Source organism: Erinaceus europaeus, chromosome 11, assembly GCF_950295315.1.
Source record: "Erinaceus europaeus chromosome 11, mEriEur2.1, whole genome shotgun sequence".
Taxonomy (NCBI): Eukaryota; Metazoa; Chordata; class Mammalia; order Eulipotyphla; family Erinaceidae; genus Erinaceus; species Erinaceus europaeus.
The window spans coordinates 63,743,621-63,764,003 of record NC_080172.1 but is presented as its reverse complement, the minus strand read 5'-3'; the positions used below and the strand labels follow the sequence as shown (position 1 = coordinate 63,764,003).

General features: G+C 43.3%; 1 long non-coding RNA gene across 1 annotated transcript; it reads left to right on the top strand.

Annotated features, from left to right (window-relative positions):
• Positions 1 to 3,221: 3,221 nt before the first annotated feature.
• LOC132541383 (uncharacterized) lies at positions 3,222 to 19,529 on the top strand. Its single transcript, XR_009552581.1, has 2 exons — positions 3,222 to 3,370; positions 18,847 to 19,529. It is a non-coding gene; the product is annotated as an uncharacterized LOC132541383 (long non-coding RNA).
• The last annotated feature ends 854 nt before the right edge of the window (positions 19,530 to 20,383 follow it).

Sequence of the window (20,383 nt, the reverse complement as noted above, 5' to 3'; positions counted from 1 at the left end):
GGGAGAAGGAGAAAGAGAGAACCAGAGTACCACTCTGGCACATGGGACACCAGTGATTGAATTTGGGACCTCAGGCTTGATAGTTCAGTGCTTCATCCATTGCACCATCTCCCAGCCTGCTACTGAGTATAATTTAGAAACACACACACACACACAAAAATTGATCCTATTTTGGGTATAGTACTGTGAGTTTTGACCAGCATATATAGTTCAGTAGCCAACACCATACTCAAGATACAGAGCAGTCACATTACAACCCTCCCCAGTCAGCTCTCCCCTCATCCCTAGCCTCTGGCAACCACTGGTGTGTTTCCTGTTCCTATAGTGTTTGCCTTTGTAAGGATTCCTTATAGATGGAATAATAAATATAAAACTTTTTTAACTGGGCCAAAAAAGAGTGGATAGTGATTGGATAATACAAGGCCTGGAGTGGATAACACACTGGATAATACAAGGCCTAGAAAGGTGAAGCCTCAGTGAGAACAAAAGAAAAAAAAATCTGACATAATATAATGTATTTGAGATTTATTTATGATATTGCAATATTGGTCATTTGTTTCTTTTTGTTAGTAATATTCCGAATGGATATAGCACAGTTTATTTCCATCCCCCCCCCTCAGTTTTGGTAGTTACAAATTAAATCCTTATAAAAAGGTTTTGTGGGAGTCGGGCGGTAGTGCAGCAGTTAAACTCACGTGGAGAAAATCACAAGGACCGGTTAGGATCCCGGTTCAAGCCCCCGGCTCCCCACCTGCAGGGGAGTCACTTCATAGGCGGTGAAGCAGGTCTGCAGGTGTCTCTCTGTCTCTCTTCCTCTCTATCTCCCCCTTCTCTCTCAATTTCTCTCTGTCTCTATCCAATAACAAATACATAAGTAAATAATAAAAAAGCTTTTGTGTACATAGGTTTTCATTTAACATTTGACCACTTTTAATCATTTCCAAAGCTTCCCCACTAATCTGAAAAAAATCTCTTCCAATAGTCTAGAATGTCTTCCCAATTCTATTCCTATGTATGTTTTTCTAAAGGTTTATTTTAACATCTTTATTTTAATGAGAGAGAGAAAGAGAGAGAGATACACCTCACCCGTGTGTGAGAGAGAGACCAGAACACTGCTCAGCTCTGGCTTATGGTGGTACAGGGGATTGAACCTATAATTTGGAAGCCTAGGGCATGAAAGTCCTTTTGCATAGCATAGCCATGTTGTAGTCTCTTCTGCTCCTACTATGTGTGTATGTATGTGTGTACACCAGAGAGAAAACCACAGTATCACTCTGGAACATGCAGCGCTGGGTTCTGAACTTGGAACCTTAAGCTTGAGAGTCCAATGATTTTACCACTGGACCACTTGCAGGGCTTCATCAGTTTATATTGTTAAAAGCTACTCAATGGCGAGTTAGGCGGTAGTGCAGTGGGTTAAGCGCAAGTGGCACAAAGCACAAAGACTGGTGTAGGGATCCAGGTTCGGGCCCCCGGCTCCCCACCTGCAGGGGAGTTGCTTCACAGGCAGTGAAGCAGGTGTGCAGGTGTCTGTCTTTCTCTCCCCCTCTCTGTCTTCCCCTCCTCTCTCCATTTCTCTCTGTCCTATCCAACAATGACAACATCAATAACAACAACAATAACTATAATAACAATGAAAAACAACAAGGGCAACAAAATGGAAAATAAATAAATAAATATTTTTTAAAAAGCTACTCAACGTACAACAACAATGGGAAAAAATGTCTGCCAGGATCAGTGGATTCATAGTGCAGGCACCAAGTCCAAGCAATAACCCTAGAGGTAATAATAATAATAATAATAACAACAACAACTCCTCAAATGTTATGATGTCAAACCATCACTAGAGTCCACTATCACTACTTAATACTTTAAGTGATCCTTCTTTTCCATAAGAACCTCAAGATATTTAAAGTTTCATAGTCCTTTCAGAAAGTAAGCTTCCTTATTCATAAGGCAAAGAAATCTGTAAGCTTAGAACCAGGTCAGTTTCTTTATTTTCCAATAGGATTATAGAATTGGTTCCATAAAGCCAGTCTTTGTTCTTTATCTACTCATATCTGATTCTATGTAACTTTTTTTTTCTTTTTTTACCAGAGCACTGCTCAGCTCTGGCTTATGGTGGTGCTGGGGGATTGAACCTGGGGCTCTGGAGCCACAGGCACAAGAGTCTTTTTGCATAACCAGTCTGCTATCTACCCCCACCCCTATGTATGTATCATATTTTCAAATTTGATATTTCAAAGTGTTGATAATATAGTCAGTGTTTTCAATTGTGTTCTATTACAAGAACAGATTCTTATTGAATGTACACAAAATATATCTATATTGTTATGAAGATAATTCTAAGTGAGTGACCTCAAATTCTGGAGGGAGCAGGTAAAGGGAAAAATGTTTACTTTATTATTTGCAAAATTATAGTATGCCAAAAATGTAAAGTTACAAACAACCTAAGAAAAACAAGAAAGAAATGTCTTTTATCCAGAAAACAGGACATTAAAGAACCAGCAGTATCTGAAACAAAAACAGTAATCTTCCTTTATCAGTTCACTCAGTTCCTTGTCATAAATTCTTGCTTGACTTGATCTTTGGATTAGTAGTTGAAGGAATTCAGTTTATCCATTTGAATTCTGGATTTTCTTGCTAAACATAAAGGTATAGTTTCGAATTTTATCAAGTGTTGTCTTCACAGAACAATCAATTATAGCTGCTTTTAAGTATTTTCAAAAAAACAATTGGGCTAGTGTGACAGCTCACTTGGAAGAATACTTATTTTGCCATGTGCTCAACCCAGGTTCCAGTACACCACCTGGGACTACTACAACCCTTGAGAAAGTTTCCGTGTTATGGGGTCTGTCCCCTCCCCCAACCTCTCGTTCTGTCAGAAACTGTTGGTCCAGAGCAGTGAAATCATGGCAATGACAAAAAAAATAATCATAGTTATAATTAAATAATAACTGTGAATGAAAAAAGACTAAAAGGATCATGGTTAAATACCTGATAAGAGCAGCTTGGAAGATGGTGCAGTGGTTATCACATCTGCAAGCACTAGTGAGAGAGAAAATTGAGAGTTGTTTTATAGGTATGAAATGCCAGTTTTAGAAGATGAGAAGCATATGACAATGGATGGTGGCTCAGTGCTCTAGGAGGGGCGCATGTGCAGGTGCAGGAGCTAGTCGAGTGCTGAGACTGCAGGGGCGCTCTGGTCCACAAGGGGGCGCCCCACACTGTCGCATCCAGTCTGGGGTGGCCAGGGTGTATGGAGGGACTTTGGAAAGGAGACCTCTGGGAGAGAGGAAGGGCGGAGAGGTACTGCGTGCCCACAGACTGGCCTCTCTTTCCAGGCTTCCTGAATGGCTCAGCCTTAAAGGTGAGTGTGAAGTTCCTGCGGCAGCCGGGCACACAGACGGCTTTCAGGCCCAGGAGTGTGTGCGCATGGGTGGCAGGGCTGTCTGCGTGGGGGAGGGGCATGTTTTATTGGTTGTGTGAGGTGAGCAAGTGTGTTAAGAGTGACTATATAGATGTGTGGGTGTGGGTGTGGACTTTCCCAAGGGTGTTGTGGCAAGTGGAGCTGGGACATGAAAAGGGATAGGTCATTTCCCCCAGAACTGAGGTTGGTACTCATCAGGGGCATCTGAGTCAAGTCCCACTCCCCATTCCCACCACGGGAGGGGATGCCTGGGGGCTTCCTCAGCATCTTCCACCAGCAAGTGGAGGTTCATGGTGGACAGCAGCTAGCATCCACGGTGCTGTCAAGCCTCGGAGCCCATCCAGCCAGGCTGCTCAGGGACCTGGTGTCACCACAGTATGCCTGGAGGCGTAGCCCGGCAGAGGTCTTATGACCCAGGGAACACCACTGATCTCATTTTAGACCAGGACACTTTTTTTCTTCTTGAAAACTGCCTGGAGCTGTGGCAGGAAGCCCAGGTTTGGGGAGGGAGGTGAAGGGCAACAGAATATCCACCACAAATATGCATTTTTTGGCTTTAAGGAGTATTTTGAGAAACAGACACAGGAGAAGCTCTGAAAATACAATAAAAATCACCTTTGAAAGAGAAATTGACATTCATAAAGGGAGTCTCCTTTTTAAAAAACTAAAGCAGTTTATTTATTTATTGAGATCAAAGCTTGCAGAGCCAGGATGGAACATGGGGCCTAACAAACAAATCCTATGCTCCTCCCTTTGGGTCTCCTCCTTATCGACAAGAAACTCAGGTTTTTGGGGACTGGACTGTGGTGCACCTGGTTAACTGTACTTGTTACCATGTACAAGGACTTTGGTTCAAGTCCCCAGTTTCAACGTGCATGGGAAAGCTTCACAGTCAGTGAAGCAGTGGGGGAAAAAAAGCTCAGCTGTTAAGTCATCTCAGTCTCCATATAGTAGTCCCTTATGGTGGGTGGGGAAGGGATGGGAAACATTCCAAACCCAGAATACCCAAAATACAGCTGAACCCTAGAAATGTTGTTTTTCTTATACCCAGATACCAATGAAATTTAATTTATAAAGTAAGCACAATAAGATACAAACGCAAAGGGCTAGGTGGTGGCACACCTGATTAAGTGCACACATTACAACAGTTCTGAAGGACCCAGGTTCAAACCCCTGGTCCCCATCTCCAGGAGTAAAGCTTCACGAGTAGTCAAGTAGGGTTGCAGGTGTCTCTCTGTCTCTTCCTCTATCCCCCCATTCCCTGCCAATTTCTCTGTCTCTATCCAATAAAAATAAATATTTTAAAAAGATATAAACACAAATAATAATAATAATAGCAGTAGTATAATCAAATTTAATGAATGTGGTGTCTCTCCTCTCTAAATATTTTTCCAAGATATAGACAGAGAGGTAGGTAAGCAAAAAAGGAGAGGGAGAAAAAGAAGGTAGGGGGGAGAGGGAGACAGAAGGGAAGAGGGGAGTGGGAAGTTAGAGAGTCATCAAGACCACAGCACAGGAACTTCTTTCAATGTGGTAAAGGCCAACCTAGAACCAGGGTGGTGTACTTTGCAAAGCAAAGCACTATCCTAGTGATCTATTTTGCCAGCCCTCACAATAACTTATGGTACCTAATATTTCCCAACCACAACTGACTGGGGGTCATTGAAATCACAGAAAGAGAAACAGAGCCTAGGAAGTGGTGAAATAGTTCAGTTGGATAGTGTGTTGTTTTCCCTGCCCCCACCTCATTGAAGGATGTTTTGGTGCTATGGAATGTGTGTGTGTGTGTGTGTGTGTGTGTGTGTGTGTGTGTCTGCCTCTAATAAAAGAAAAGGAGAGAAAAGAAGAGGTGCAGGAGTAGATAGCATAATGGTATGCCTGAGGCTTCAAAGTCCCAGGGTTTATCCTCTGTACTACCATAAGCCAGAGATGAGTAGTGCTCTGGTAAGAAAAGAAAAGAAGAGAAAAGAAGGGGGTCGGGTGGTAGCGCAGCAGGTTAAGCGCACATGGTGCAAAGCACAAGGAGTGGCGTAAGGACCTCAGTTCGAGCCCCCAGCTCCCCACATGCAGGGAAGTCACTTCACAGGCGGTGAAGCAGGTCTGCAGGTGTCTGTCTTTCTCTCCTCCTCTCGGTCTTCCCCTCCTCTCTCCATTTCTCTCTGTCCTATCCAACAACAAACGACATCAACAGCAACAATAATAACCACAAAAAGGCTACAACAAGGGCAACAAAAGGGGGGGGAAGGCCTCCAGAAGCAGTGGATTCATGGTGCAGGCACTGAGCCCCAGCAATAACCCTGGAGGCAAAAAGAAAAGAAAAGAAAAAGGAGGCTAAGGGGGAACTACTGGGCTAGGAAGAGAAATCTAAATCACTGGAGAAGGTGGACTTCAATCTGTATATCAAACCTTATCCTTGTTTTTTTTCCTCCAGGGTTATCACTGGGGCTCAGTGCCTGCACTATGAATCCACGGCTCCTCGAGGCCATCTTTTTTCCGTTGTTGTTATTGCTATTATTGTTGTTGGATAGGACAGAGAGAAATGGAGAGAGGAGGAAAAGACAGAGGGGGAGAGAAAGACAGACACCTGGAGACCTGCATCACCTCTGGTGAAGCAACCCCCCTGCAGGTGGGGAGCCAGGGGCTCAAACTGGGATCCTGGGCTAGTCCTGGCACTTCACACTATGTGAGTTTAACCCTGTGTGCCAATGCCCGGTCCCAAACTAAACCTTATCCTTGTTTACCCTCCCTTTCCTAGTCAATTCCTCTAACTGGCCTTCCTCTTTTATTTTTGTAAAATGTTTATTGTTAATATGTATTATTGGTATATTAATATTTATATTTGTTAAAATTATATTTAAGCTAGTGACTACCTGACAAAGTTAACTCATTTCCTTGGGGTCTCACTTATATATTTTTAACACATCTATGAGGTTTACATGTTTAAAGTAATAACTTCCAATTTTTGTTTTTCTCTTGTTAATCTGTCTTTATTACAGGGGTCTTGGCCAAGAATTCAGAGATATAGAAGGATAATTATTTTTCTTCTATAGGAGGGATATTTACCTTGTCCTAGAGGTGGTGTGCCTTCTCCTACCCCAGCCTCACCCCCCAAGGTCGCTGGACAGCTACTGCACATGAATAAGCTCTGCAGGCTATCCCCTGCCTGGTGTGTCAATCTGGGATTTGAGAGCATTAAGGTCGGTGGAAAGTAAACCCTGGGTGGGAACCTCAGGCCAGTAGAGCTGGGCGAGCAGTAGTTCTGAGGCTTCTCAGGATTAGAGCAAGAGGACTAGCAAGTCTCAGGAGTCCTCAGGTCCTAAGGGGCTGCTTACAAGGTAGAGACAAGAATGGGACACTGTGTGCTTAGAAGAGGCCTGGCTGGCGAGGGAGAGCTCACAGGGCTCTATCAGGCCCCTCTTTCTATGTCTCAGCCTCCTCATCAAACCTTCCCATCAGTAGCTTCACTGTGAGTTTATTCACTCTATCTTTTCCAGGAACTTTGATTCCCAGGGACAGCCACTCATAAGAGAGATGTGTAAACACAACGACACAACATCTTTCTCGGACATGACTAGTCTCAGGAGTAGCAGGATTGCAGAAAGAGTGTGTTTGGGGGTGGGTGGGTGGATGTGTGTCCAGAAAGACTAGTGGCCATATAGTAGTGAGAAAAGCTAACAGGGACTGGGAAGTGGCACACCTGGTAGAGTGTATGTGATACAGTGCTCGAGGACCCGAGTTCAAACCCCAGTCCTCACCTGTAGGGCAATAAAGCAGTGCTGTAAGTGTCTTTCTCTTTCTACCTCTCTATCTGTCCCCCCCACACTGAATTTCTCTCTGTCTATCCAATAAAATAGAAAGAAAAGAAAGAAGGAAAAAATGGTAGCCAGAAGCAGTGGGCTCATAGTGTTGGCACCAAGAGCCCCCAACAGTAACCCTGGTGGCAATAAAAAATAAATAATAATAATAATATAAAATAATTTTTAAAAATACCCAAGATGGGGAGATACTACAATGGTTTATGCAGTAGATTCTCATGTCTGAGATTACGAGGTCCACTTTTAGTCCCCAGCACTGCCATAAGCCAGAGTTGAGCAAGGCTCTAATGATTGAAAATAAGTAAACAAATTAATAAATGCCCCGGGGTGGTTAAAATTCTGGTCCAGCCACTGAGTTGAAACATATCCTTAAATGAATAATTTATTTAACTGAACCTCAGTTTCATTGCATGCAAAATGGAAACACAGTCAGCTCGCTGAAGATTAAGAGAGTAGGAATGTAGATTGCTTGATCAATTCTAAGGGCCATTACAACATGGACTGACCTGACCAGGATCATATTCTGTGAGAAAAGGACAAATACCAGATGAGTTCACTCATAGGTGGGTCTTAAGAATCAGAGGAAGGGAAAATAAAATCAGAGCAGGATGAATAATTAATTAACTGGTCTATTTCAGCAGACTCAAGGACTCACAAAGGGAAAATGGGAGGGGTTTGAAAGGAGGTGGGAGCCCAGTGCCCTATGGTAGAGGGAGGGAAATTAATGGAGGGAGCCAGCTGGTGGCACAGCAGGTTAAGTACACATGGCATGAAGTGCAAGGACCTGTGTAAAGATCCTGGTTTGAGCCCCGGGCTCCCTACTTGCAGGGGGGGTGTCACTTCACAAGCAGAGAAGTAGGTCTTCAGGTGTCTTATCTTTGTCTCCCCCACCCCTGTCTTCCCCTCCTCTCTCGATTTCTCTCTGTCCTATTGAACAGCAGTAACAATAATAATAACAACAAGGGCAACAAAATGGAAAAAATGGCTTCCAGGAGCAGTAAATTTGTAGCACATGCACCGAGCCCCAGCGATAACCCTGGAGGCAAAAAAAAAAAAAAATAGTGGAGAGGCAGGTGGTGGTGCACCTGGTTAAGTGCACACATTACAATGTACAAGGACATGGGTTCAAGCCTCTGGTTCCACATGCAAGGGGAAAGCTTCACAAGGTGTGAAGCAGGTCTCCAGGTGTCTCTCTCCCTCCCCTCTCAATTTCTCTCTGTCCTATCCAGTAAAATAAAATGAAATACAATTATAAATTTTAAAAAGGAATTCTTAAAAAAAAAGGGGCTTAAGGGGCTGGGTAGTGGCACACCTGGTTGAGCACATATTTTATAATGCACAAAGACCCAAGTTCAAGCCCCCAGTCCCCACCTGCAGGGGGAAAGCTTCACAAGTGGTGAAGTAGGGCTGCAGGTGTCTCTCTGTTTCTCTTACCTATCTCCCCTCTTCTCTCAATTTCTGGCTGTTTCTATCCAATAAATAAACAAAATAAAGAAACTTCTCATTAAAAAAAATCACTTAAAAATTTTGTGGACAGTGAAGTATGCTGATACCTATCATGGGGAGATGCGAAACTGTACCCCTATGACAACAGCCTTGTAAAACACTTCTCAATCATAAGAAAGAAAAATAGTAAGAGCTGTTATTGTCATTATTTTCCAATGCCTAAGATCTTTTAAGGATGACTCTAAGTCTTTCACCTTTTGGATGAGACGATAGCAATCTCATAATATGCCTGCACTGCTGTGCTGCCAAGTTGATAATGTCAGTATGTGTCAATACTGCTCAGCAGTAGTGGGTTACTAGTTCTCTTGAAAAGAGCCTGGATCCCCAAGACTGAATCCACTGGATGGCAGACAGCAAGTATGCAGATTGGTCCATCTCTCCCTTTATCTGGGATCTTGCAGCAGAAGGGACACAGGACTTTGGGAACAGACAGACCAGGCTTGGGGGCCAGGGAGATTGTCTCAGGCTCTGATGATGATGTCCCTGTACTTACCTGTCGGTTAAGAAGTCAAAGGTCAGGGAGTCGGGTGGTGGTGCAGCGGGTTAAGCGCACGTGGCGCAAAGTGCAAGGACCGGCATAAGGATCCTGGTTTGAGCCCCCGCTCCCCACCTGCAGGGTAGTCGCTTCACAGTTGCTGAAGCAAGTCTGCAGGTGTCTATCTTTCTATCCCCCTCTCTGTCTTCCCCTCCTCTCTCCATTTCTCTCTGTCCTATCCAACAACAACAATATCAACAATAACTACAACAATAAAACAACAAGGACAACAAAAGGGAATAAATAATAAATAAATATTAAAAAAAAAAGAAGTCAAAGGTACCGTCTCTCCAATGCTGGGGCCAGGACAGAAATCTGAATGTAGACTGTATATACACAGTTTTTCCCTTCTGCTTCACCCTCCCCCCAACCTCCCAACCCTTCTTTGAACCTCTATAACTTACTTAGGTGAGGCAGGGCAGCCTCCTTGGTTCCTGGCACATCATAGTTGCTTAATAAAAAGCTACAGGATAAGGCATAAGGATCCCGGTTCAAGCCCTGGGCTCTCCACCTGCAGGGAAGTCGCTTCATAGGCAGTGAAGCAGGTTTGCAGGTGTCTGTCTTTCTCTCCCCCTCTCTGTCTTCCCCTCCTCTCTCCATTTCTCTCTGTCCTATCTAACAACGAGGGCATCAGCAACAACAACAGTAATAACTATAACAACAATAAAAAACAAGGACATCAAAATGGAAAATAAATAAGTATAAAACATTTTTTAAAAAAGCTACTGGAACTGAATTGCAAGCAGGCTTTAAAGTTTATGGGTGAGAAGGGGCCTTTTGTGAATTCAGTCTGGAGGCAGGGAGTCTTTGGGTGGGCACCTCCCTGGGACCAAATGCCAGGAGTAAATGGGGCCCCACCCTCTGGATGTGTCTGCTGGGGCAGATCCCCGGCTTCTCTTGCTCCCGTCCTGCTCCTGAACACTTCTAACCTCCCTTGCATGTGCTGCCCTTCCCCTTGCCCTTCTCTCGGCAATGATTATTTCCAGCACAGACGGTGGCAGAATCACAGCCAAAACTCTCCGCTGCCGTCCTGTCTTCCTTTAGCCTGGTGTGCAAACCACATCAAAGTGGCTTTATTTATTTATTTATTTAGACTGGGGGAGAAGGAAAGGGAGAGGGGAAAGGAGAGGGAGAGAGAAAGAGAGATTGACAGACTTCAGTGCAGTGAGGGCCGGGCTCGAGCCTTGTTCATGCACATGGCAAAGCAACGCACTATCCAAGTGAACTGTTTCATTGGCCTTGCCTTGGTATCTGAATTCAGAATGGTGATGACACTTCTCTGTGCTGAAACATCCATTATGACTCCCCAGTGGTTACAGGATCAAGTTCAAATTCTTCAAAATGACACATAGAGCTCTAGGAGAGTGTGGTATCTGCTTTCCCTTTCAACCTCAGTGCTCACCTTTCCCCCCACTTACCACGCTGCATATGCAAGATGTACTGTCCATCATGGAACCCTCCCCACTGAAGGTGGAACTTCGCTGTCAGAAACACACACACACACACACACACACACACACCCATTACCTTTTGCTTGATTTGGTTAATATTTGGCTCCCCTTCAATCCTCATGTTGGCTACCATGACTGCTGGACAGCTGGTGTGAAGAATGACCCAGGTGCCTGCTCCCCTCCACCCTCAAAGCTAGCTCCCTGAGCTGTGTTGGCTTTTGCCTAGATCACTCTCCTTTGTGATTCAGTCATTATCACTACTTCAGGGTAGGGCCCTGGTAGGACCTAGCCCAGGACTGGTACAGCACGATAATCACAGTAGTGATAACCACTAAGACCACACTTCCTGCACTTCGTTTAAGAGTGCTGGAAGGATAAAAGGTGCATTATTGCAAACCAATGCTTAGCCTCTCACTTGAGGTATGGAAAGTGGAAAGGAGCTAGAAGCTGTCTTCCTGATGCTTTGGCTCCTCCCTCCTGGCAAGAGGACCTTGCAGAAGTTCAGCTTTCCTCATGCATCTCCACCTCTGGCCTCAGCATTGCCTGGATCATAGTTGCTGTCTGTATGGCCTGGAACCCTCCTTTCTTGCCCAGGCCAAGGGAGCAGACCCTCCAGATCCAGCCTTACCCTCCATCTAACCACTAACCACCCCATAAGCACCTAACCTTCTGTAACAAATTACTTTCAGGCAGGGGTAGATAGCATAATGGTTATGCAAAGAGACTCTCATAAGGCCTTAAAGTCCCAGTTTCAGTCCCATGCACCATCATAAGCCAGATCTGAGCAGTGCTCTGGTAAAAAAAAATATATATATATATATATATATATATATATATATGTATATATATATATACTTTCTGGCCAAAATACCTCATTGGTATTTATTTCCTGTGCTGAGCACTGGCTGAAACTGCTGTTATCCTTATTTGACAATTGAGGAAACTGAGAGGAGAACTGATCTCAGCCACACACCTGGGTGAATGTGTGTGTGTGTGTGTGTGTTAGGCAAGGGCAGGGGCTCCAGCTCAGCTTGCCTCTAGGCCATAGGAGGGTGGGGCTGGTAGGTCCTGAACACATTCCTGAAGTGTCTGCTTTTTCCTGCAAAGCACAGCAGCTGGGGCTCCTAGGGACTGTCCCAAATGCTTAGGTTGACCCAGATGGCATGTGTAAGGCAGGAAGGCTGCAGAGAAAGAACTGAGCCATCAGGGTGCCACATTTAGGCTTGGACCTGGGTAGGACCAGGGTTTGCCAATACAGATCAGCGGTGATTGCAGAACCACTTCAGTGATCAGTGCAAAGTCTCAGGGGTAGATAGTGAGGAGGAGGTGTCACCAGGCCTGGGGGTCAGGAGGCCAGCTTGGGTGGCGTCACTTTGGTGAACTCTCAGTATAAGTTTGGGTTGAATGGAGCCTGTGAACCTTAGGAACATCTGAGGCTAATTTGTACACCAAATTCATAGGTAGAGTACAGACAGCTCTCAGACTGGAATGTTCCTGCCGGATGTTCCTGTTAGGCAGCTCAAAGTATAGTGGAGGTCAAAGGGTTATCTAGTGAAGAGAAAAGTAAGCCAAAGGAATTGTTTGATGACTCTAGGTTTTAAAGAACATTCTTCTGCTGCCCATCCGAGGACACTGAGCAGGGCAGTCAGACCAGTCCCCTCTCCCTAGAGATTCCATGCTGAATACTCTGCATTAATTTTTCAAATGTTACTAATCTATTTATATTTACCAGAGCACTGCTCAGCTCTGGCTTGCTGTGGTGCTGGGGATTGAATTTGGGACTTTGTTGCCCTAAGCAGGAAAGTATTTTTGCCTAACCATTATGCTACTTATGCTATTGTCCTAGCCCTCACTTTTTTAAAAAAATATTTATTTATTCCTTTTATTGCCCTTGTTGTTTTATTATTGTAGTTGTTGTTGTTATTGTTGTTGGATAGGACAGAGAGAAATGGAGAGAGGAGGGGAAGACAGAGAGGGGAGAGAAAGACAGACATCTGCAAACCTGCTTCACCACTTGTGAAGCAACCGCCCTGCAGGTGGGGAGCCAGGGGCTTGAACCAGGATCCTTCAGCCGGACCTTGTGCTTTGCGCCACGTGTGCTTAACCCACTGCGCTACTGCCCGAGCCCCTCCCCCCCTTTTTAAAATTTTCTACTGAGGACAGACCCAGGACCTCTGGCATATTCTCTACCACTTAACTACTTCACCACCACCACCACCACCACCACCATCATCCCTACCCCCAGCCCACTTTTTATTTTATAGTTTCTGAGAGAAGGAGGGAGAAAAAAGAATGTTAAAAATACCACTCCACCCACCCATGGAGTTCACCCAGTTTTGACCTTAGTGTTTGTGTATGGTGCTGGGATTGAACTCAGGGCCTCAGATATGAAAGGCATGTATTCCACCTATTGAGCCAACTCCCCAGTTGACCCTCTTTTTTCCTTTCTCTCTTTTCTTTCCCCCCTTTCTTCTTCTTGCTTTCTTGTCTTCATTTTCTTCATATATTTAACAAATGAATGGTACTGTATAACAAGCATATTCAGATACTACCTGCCAGCCACCTGGGGGAGAGCACATTTTCCTTGTTGATGAACCAACAACAAATGTTCTTTCAACCAAAAGAACATTTATTTATTTATTTTTTAAACATTTATTTATGAGAGAGAAGCAGAATATCACTCTGGCACATGTGATGCTGGGGATTGAACCTAGCACCTTGAGCCCAGTGCTTTATCCACTGTCCTACCTGCCAGGCCTCTGAACACCATTTCCTTATTTATTTATTTATTTTTAAAGAATCAACTTTTATTTTACATTTATTTATTTATTTATTTATTTATTTATTTATTTATTTATTTATTTATTTATTTTACCAGAGCACTGATCAGCTCTGGTTTGTGGTGGTGGGGGGGGGGAGGGACTGAACTTGGGACTTTGGAACCTCAGGTATGAGAGTCTCTTTGCATAACCGTTATGCTATCTACCTCCACCCACACCATTTACTTTGCAATAACTTTAATAGTACTAGTTCCCTAGGTGAAACTTTGGGACTATTACAGGGTCACCCCTGCCAATAGTAAAGACTTCCATTCCTGGAGGCTTAAAAGAACTCAGACATAAGTTCTCCACTGCCACTGCCTGCCAACTTATTCTACTGAAAAGGCATGAAGGGAAGGGAGGCTTTTCATGAGTGTAGAACAGAAAAATTTCACTCATTTCTCCTAGACGGTTTGTAGGCTCCCTGGTATCTCTTTTGCCTTGGGCCTTTCATCAGACCCCAGAAAACTCTTAGTTCACTGGAGTGCCTGAAGTTCAGCTCCTGGACCTTTATTGCCCTTATCACACTGTTGGAAGCCTTGATTTCTTTTTATTGCCCAATGGGAGTGAGAGCCTCTTGAAAACAGACACCAGGCCCCAGTCATTCTTTATCTTCACAGGCTAGTCCAGGGCTAGGACAGAGCTATATTTAACACTTGCCAAGGCCAGTGCACCCAGGACCCACATGGCCCTCTGGATGCTCTTCTCAGAAAAAACAAGCCTTTGCTTCCTCTCTCCAGTGTAAACTTGTACCGAAGCTGCCCCAGTCCCTCAAGTCAAAACGGAGCTCTCACTTTGCATGCTGTCCCCATTCATCTCAAGCTTCAGTTTGTTAGAGTTGCTTTTTTTTAATTAAAAAAATTTATTCCTTTTTGTTGCCTTTGTTGTTTTATTGTTGTAGTTATTATTGTTGTTGTCGTTGTTGGATAGGACAGAGAGAAATGGAGAGAGGAGGGGAAGACAGAGAGGGGGAGAGAAAGATAGACACCTGCAGACCTGCTTCACCGCCTGTGAAGTGACTCCCCTGCAGGTGCGGAGCTGGGGGCTCGAACCGGGATCCTTACACAGGTCCTTGTGCTTAACCCACTGAGTTTGGTAGAGTTTTAAGAAATGATGAGGAAACGTGGTATTAAGGAAAATTGTTAAAGGCTTTAAAATAAGAAAAGGCAGGTCCAGGCAATGGCATACCTGGTTGAGCACACATTACCATACTTAAGGTCCCAGGTTCAAGCCCCTGATCCCCACATGCAGGGTGGAAGCTTCACAAGTGGTGAAAGTCTTGCAGGTGTCTCTCTCCCTCCCTCCTCCCTTTTTTTTTTAAAAAAAGATTTTATTTATTAATGAGAAAGGTAGGAGAGAGAGAGAGTACCAGACATCACTCCAGTGCATGTGCTACCATATCGAACATAGGATCTCATGCTTGAGAGTATTATGTTTTATCCACTGCACCACCTCTTGGACCACTCCCTCTCTTATCACCTTCTTCCCTCTCAGTTTCTTTCTGTCTCTATCCAATAGACAAAGAAATACAATAAAAACAACTATGGACTTAACAAAATGATCAATCCAGATATGTCCATTTGTTTAAAAAATAGGAAAAGGTTTTTTTTAATTAATTAAATTAATTTTTGTTGCCCTTATTATTTCCATTGTTGTTGTAGTTATTGTTGTTGATGTCATCCTTGTTGGATAGGACAGAGAGAAATGGAGAGAGGAGGGGAAGACAGAGAGGGGGAGAGAAAGACAGACACCTGCAGACCTGCTTCACCACCTATGAAGCGACTCCCCTGCAGGTGGGGAGCTGGGGGGTCAAACCGGGATCCTTATGCTAGTCCTTGTGCTTTGCACTGCGTGCGCTTAACCCGCTGCGATACTGCCCAACTCCCAGGAAAAGGTTTAATGGATGCTCTGTCAATGGAATGTTGGGAACTGTCAGCTGCCACTAGAGCAATCTAGATATTTGATTACCTTTTGCCAGGCTATTTGGTAACAGCAGAGATAGAAGTTGATCTACAGAGGGCTGATTATGTTTCTGAGGGTTCCTGTCTGATATGTGATGCAGTGTCCCTTTTCAGAAAAAGATAGATTGATATATATATATATATACATATATATATACATATATATATGATGAACTTTTCAGAAGAATTAATAGTGATTATCTTGTGAATGAATATTTTATGTGAAACCTCTTACTTTGAGAGGAAATTTTTATTCTTACTCATTGAAATCAGTTTTGTTCAGTAGAGAACAATTTTTCAGAAGTCCAAGTCATACTTGAAACAGTTGTAAAATTTCATCGGTTCTCTTCTTACTAATGAGTTAGATAGACATGTATTCATTATTTTTTTCCACAAGGGTTATTGCTGAGGCTTGGTACCTGCACTACAAATCCACCACTCTCAGCACTATTTTTTCCTTTTTTCTTTCTATTTTTTATTTGACAGGGCAGAGAGGAATTGAGAGGGAAGGGAAGATAAGAGATAGATAGATAGATAGAGAGAGAGAGAGAGAATGACACCTCAGTTCTGCTTCACCACTCATGAAACGTTCACTTTGCAGATGGGGAGTGGGGGCTTGAACCTAGGTCCTTGTTCTTGTTGATATGTATGCTTAACTGGGTGCCCCAGTCCAGGCAGGGGCATACCTGGTTAAGTGCATGTGTTACTATGTTCAAGGACCCAGGTTCAAGTTCAAGCCTGGGGTCCCCACCTACAGGGCCAGGGCTGGGGATGGGGGGGGAGGGAGAGAGGAGCTTCATGAGTGGTGAAGCAGTGCTGCAGATCTCTCTCTTCCTCTCTAACCCCCTTTCCTCTCAATTTCTCTCTGCTCTATCAAATAAAATAAATTAGCTAATTAAAAGTGAAGGAAATAAAATAAAAAGTTATTTTTATTGTTATTGCTCTTATTTGATCTTGAAAAAGAAGCTGGGAGAGTTGGTCTTTTAATAAATAATTATTTTGGAGTGTCGGGTGGTAGCACAGCAGGTTAAGCACAGGTGGCACGAAGCACAAGGACCAGCTTAAGGATCCCGGTTCGAGCCCCTGGTTCCCCACCTGCAGGGGAGTTGCTTCACATTCGGTGAAGCTGGTCTGCCGGTGTCTATCTTTCTCTCCCCCTCTCTGTCTTCCCCTTCTCTCTCCATGTCTCTCTGTCCTATCCAACAATGACAACATCAATAACAACAACAATAACTACAACAATAAAAAAACAAGAGCAACAAGAGGGAAAACAAATAAATATATATATATATATAATTATTTTGGTGGCAATATTGAAGCTGGATTGAAGGTAGAAGAAATAGACATGAATTCAGCTCATGTCCCAGGATGTGGTACAGTGGCAAAAATGCTGGATTTTATAAGCATGAGGTCCCAAGTTTGATTCCCAGCATTGCATGTGCCAGAGCATGCTCTGGTATGCTCTCATAATTGTATTTAAAAAAAAAAAAGGAAGTAGGGGCTCACTGGTTCTAAAACCAAGCCCAAAACAGGGGGGAAAGAAAACAAGGCCTTGGAAGGGAGAAACAGTAAAGCACTTTATACTACTCACTTTAGCCACTGATGAGGTACTACTGTGAGGGGTGGAATGGGGAGAGGTTAGGATGGGTAAGGGCACAGGTAGAAGTTAGCTGAGCGCCTTCACAGTGCAGTGCATCAAATTCTCCACTGCAAGCCTGTTCTTAATCATTCTTATCATCTGAAAAGTAAGATGGTACTTGGAATTCAAAAGGAAAAAATTGTTCCTCAAAAAAGTCTCCAATCTGAAAAGCTTTTATAAATAGGACCTAACACAAAAGCACACAGGTCTTTTTAAATCATAAGGAGGAAAAGAGCAACAAGGAAAAATGAAAAGGATGATAAATCGCATTGATGATAACCACTATCAGCCTTCTTTTCATAATTATACACACAGATTATCAGCACACCAGGTAATTTTTAATCCCAGCCCAGATTCTCTCTTGGCTTCTTAATGGCTTCTGGCCATTTCCTCTTGGGAACTGGCCAGAGTAAGCTCAGGAAATGCAAACTTTTAATTCTGGAATCAGTAAAGCATATTAGGAAAGGAAATCCACAAGTGAAAAAAGCACATTATGAATTCCAAAGCCAATGAAGAGGATTGTATTAGAATGTTGAAAATGGGCCATTTTATTCATTTTGGTACAGAGCCTGAGCGATTGGTTATCATTCACCCTTCAAGATCACCCAGGACTACTCTTCCACTCCTGTGCATTTCAAGAATTCAGTCTAGTACAGCCTTTAGTTTTTTTGTTTTTAATATTTTATTTTAAAAATTAGAGACAGAGAAGTTAAGAAGGAAGGGGAAGATAGAAAGAGAGACACTATCAGGACCTGAAGAGAGAAGAGGAAAATGGGAGGGACATCTGGATGTAGTAATGTGTGACTTGGAAAGAAACATGGGACCTTAAAATAAATGGGCAAATACTCAATGTACAACAACAGTGGTAGAAATTGTCCCATTCTCCAAAGGGAGGTTGGATCAACATACTCTGCCACTCAAGGAAGACTGACTTGCAGTGAGTGCAGCCTAGCTATGACCTCAGAATGTGAGCTCAGACCTGCAGTGATGCAGAGGTTGCACAGGCCCGTATGCTGAATATGGGCCCCAGATCAGATCGATGGGGTTTGCAATTAACAGTAGTTATATACTTTCCCCATATCCAGGAGCTGTTCTCTGCCCTGATCCAGCTTTCTATTCCTCTTCTCAGCTCTGACACCATCTTCCCAGACAATACTTTTAGCCCACCTGTGTGTTAGCTGTCAGGCTCAGGCAAAAATTAGTAGACATGGGTCCCTCAGAATATACCTAAAACAGACTTCCTAGCTTCTTGTAACACAAAGACCCCACATTTCATCTGCTATTCTTTACCTTTAGGTTCTTGATTTTTAACCAATTTTTTTTTTTTTTTGCTTTGTGGTTTTTTTTTTTTTTTTTTTTTTGCCTTGAGGGTTATCTCTGGAACTCAGTGCCTGCACTATGAATCACTGTTCTTGGAGGCTATTTTTCCCCTTTTGTAGCCCTTGTTTATCATTGTTGTTGTTATTGCTGTCATTGTTATTGGATAGGACAGAGAGAAATTGAGAGAAGAGGGGAAGACAGAGAGGGTGAGAGAAAGGCACCTGCAGACCTGCTCTCAGCTGGTGAAGTGACCACGCTGCAGGTAGGTAACTAGGGGCTCGAACTGAGGTCATTGTGCTTCAGGCCATGTGCGCTTAACCCGCTGTACTACCACTTGCTCAGCTCTGCTTTATATCTTAATGTTTTTCAGCCACCAAGTTGCAGATGTTACCATGATGCCAACCTGACTTCCCTGGGCAGATGACCTCACAGTGTGTCCTGGAACCCCACCACCGGAAAGCCCTACCCCACTAGGAAAAGATGGAAACAGGCTGGAAGTATGGATCAATCTGTCAGCGTGCATGTACAGCAGAGAAGCAATCACCTGGTCCCAAACCTTTAGACTTCATTTGCAGAGGATCTCCTTTCTTGTGTTCTTTTGACAGCAAGATGGCCTGCTAATGATGAAAATCCAGATAAAGGGTTGTTATTTTTCATTATGCTCACCTCACTAGAATTTTGCAAGCACTGGGGAGACAGCATAATGGTATGCAGAACATTTTTATGCATGAGGCTCTGGGGTCTCAGGTTCAGTTCCCAGCACCACCATAAACTGGAACTAGTCTCGTTCTCTCCTGTCTCTTTTTATTCTCTCCTCTTTCTCTTTTGCTCTAAATCTCATTTTAAAATAATGTATTGCACCAAAGTACAAGACTCTGGGATGGGGGACCTGAACCCTCCACACACACACCTCAGAGTCCAGGAACATGATGGCAGAGGATCTGGTGGGGGGTTGAATTGTTATGTGGAAGACTGAGAAATGTTATGCATGTACAAACTAGTGTATTTTACTGTTCAATAAACCATTAATCCCCCAATAAAGAAATAATTTTTAAAGAAGTAATTTTTTTTAAAGTTCAGCTTTCATTTTTTAAAAGAATATATTTGAAAGTCCTTTATAAATTCTGATATGCTATATATTTTACTAGCTGTTCTTGTTTTACTTGACACTATACTGCATTTGTGAATAATCAAGCAGATTTCAATTATTTTAAAAATTACTTTAACTTTTATTACTTTTTAGTTTTATTTATTTATTGGATAGAGATAGAAATCAAGAGGGGGGTAGGGAAGAGACAGACACCTGCAGTCCTCACAAAGCTTTTCCATTGCAGGTGGGGAACAGGGGCTTGAACCTGAGTCCTTAACACTCTGTAATGTGAGCACTTAAACAGGTGCGCCACTGCCTGGTTTCTGCAGACTTCAATTATTAATATATCTTTAAAAAATGTACTTCTTCATCAGCATGAGAAAATCAGCATATGCAATGGCATAGGCAATGCAGAGGGTCAAATTAAGACCCTTGAGCTGCACTGCTGTGCCATCTCCCAAACCACTCAATTACTTTGAAAACAACTGTGTTGTGGGGGTAGAAGTTAGATAGCATATTGGTTATGCAGAGACTCTCATGCCTGAGGCTCCAAATTCCCAGGTTCAGTCCCCTGCACCACCATAAGCCAGAGTTGAACAGTGCTCTGGTTTAAAAAAAAGAAAAAATATATATGTTTTTCCATAATCTTGTCGATCATTATTAAATCATCAATAAAAATGTAAAATACATAGTATTTATTACATTGGTTAAAAAATATGACTATGGGAGTTGGATGGTAGCGCAGCAAGTTAAGCACAGGTAGCGCAAAGCACAAAGACCAGCGTAAGGATCCTGGTTCAAGCACCCCCCTTCCACC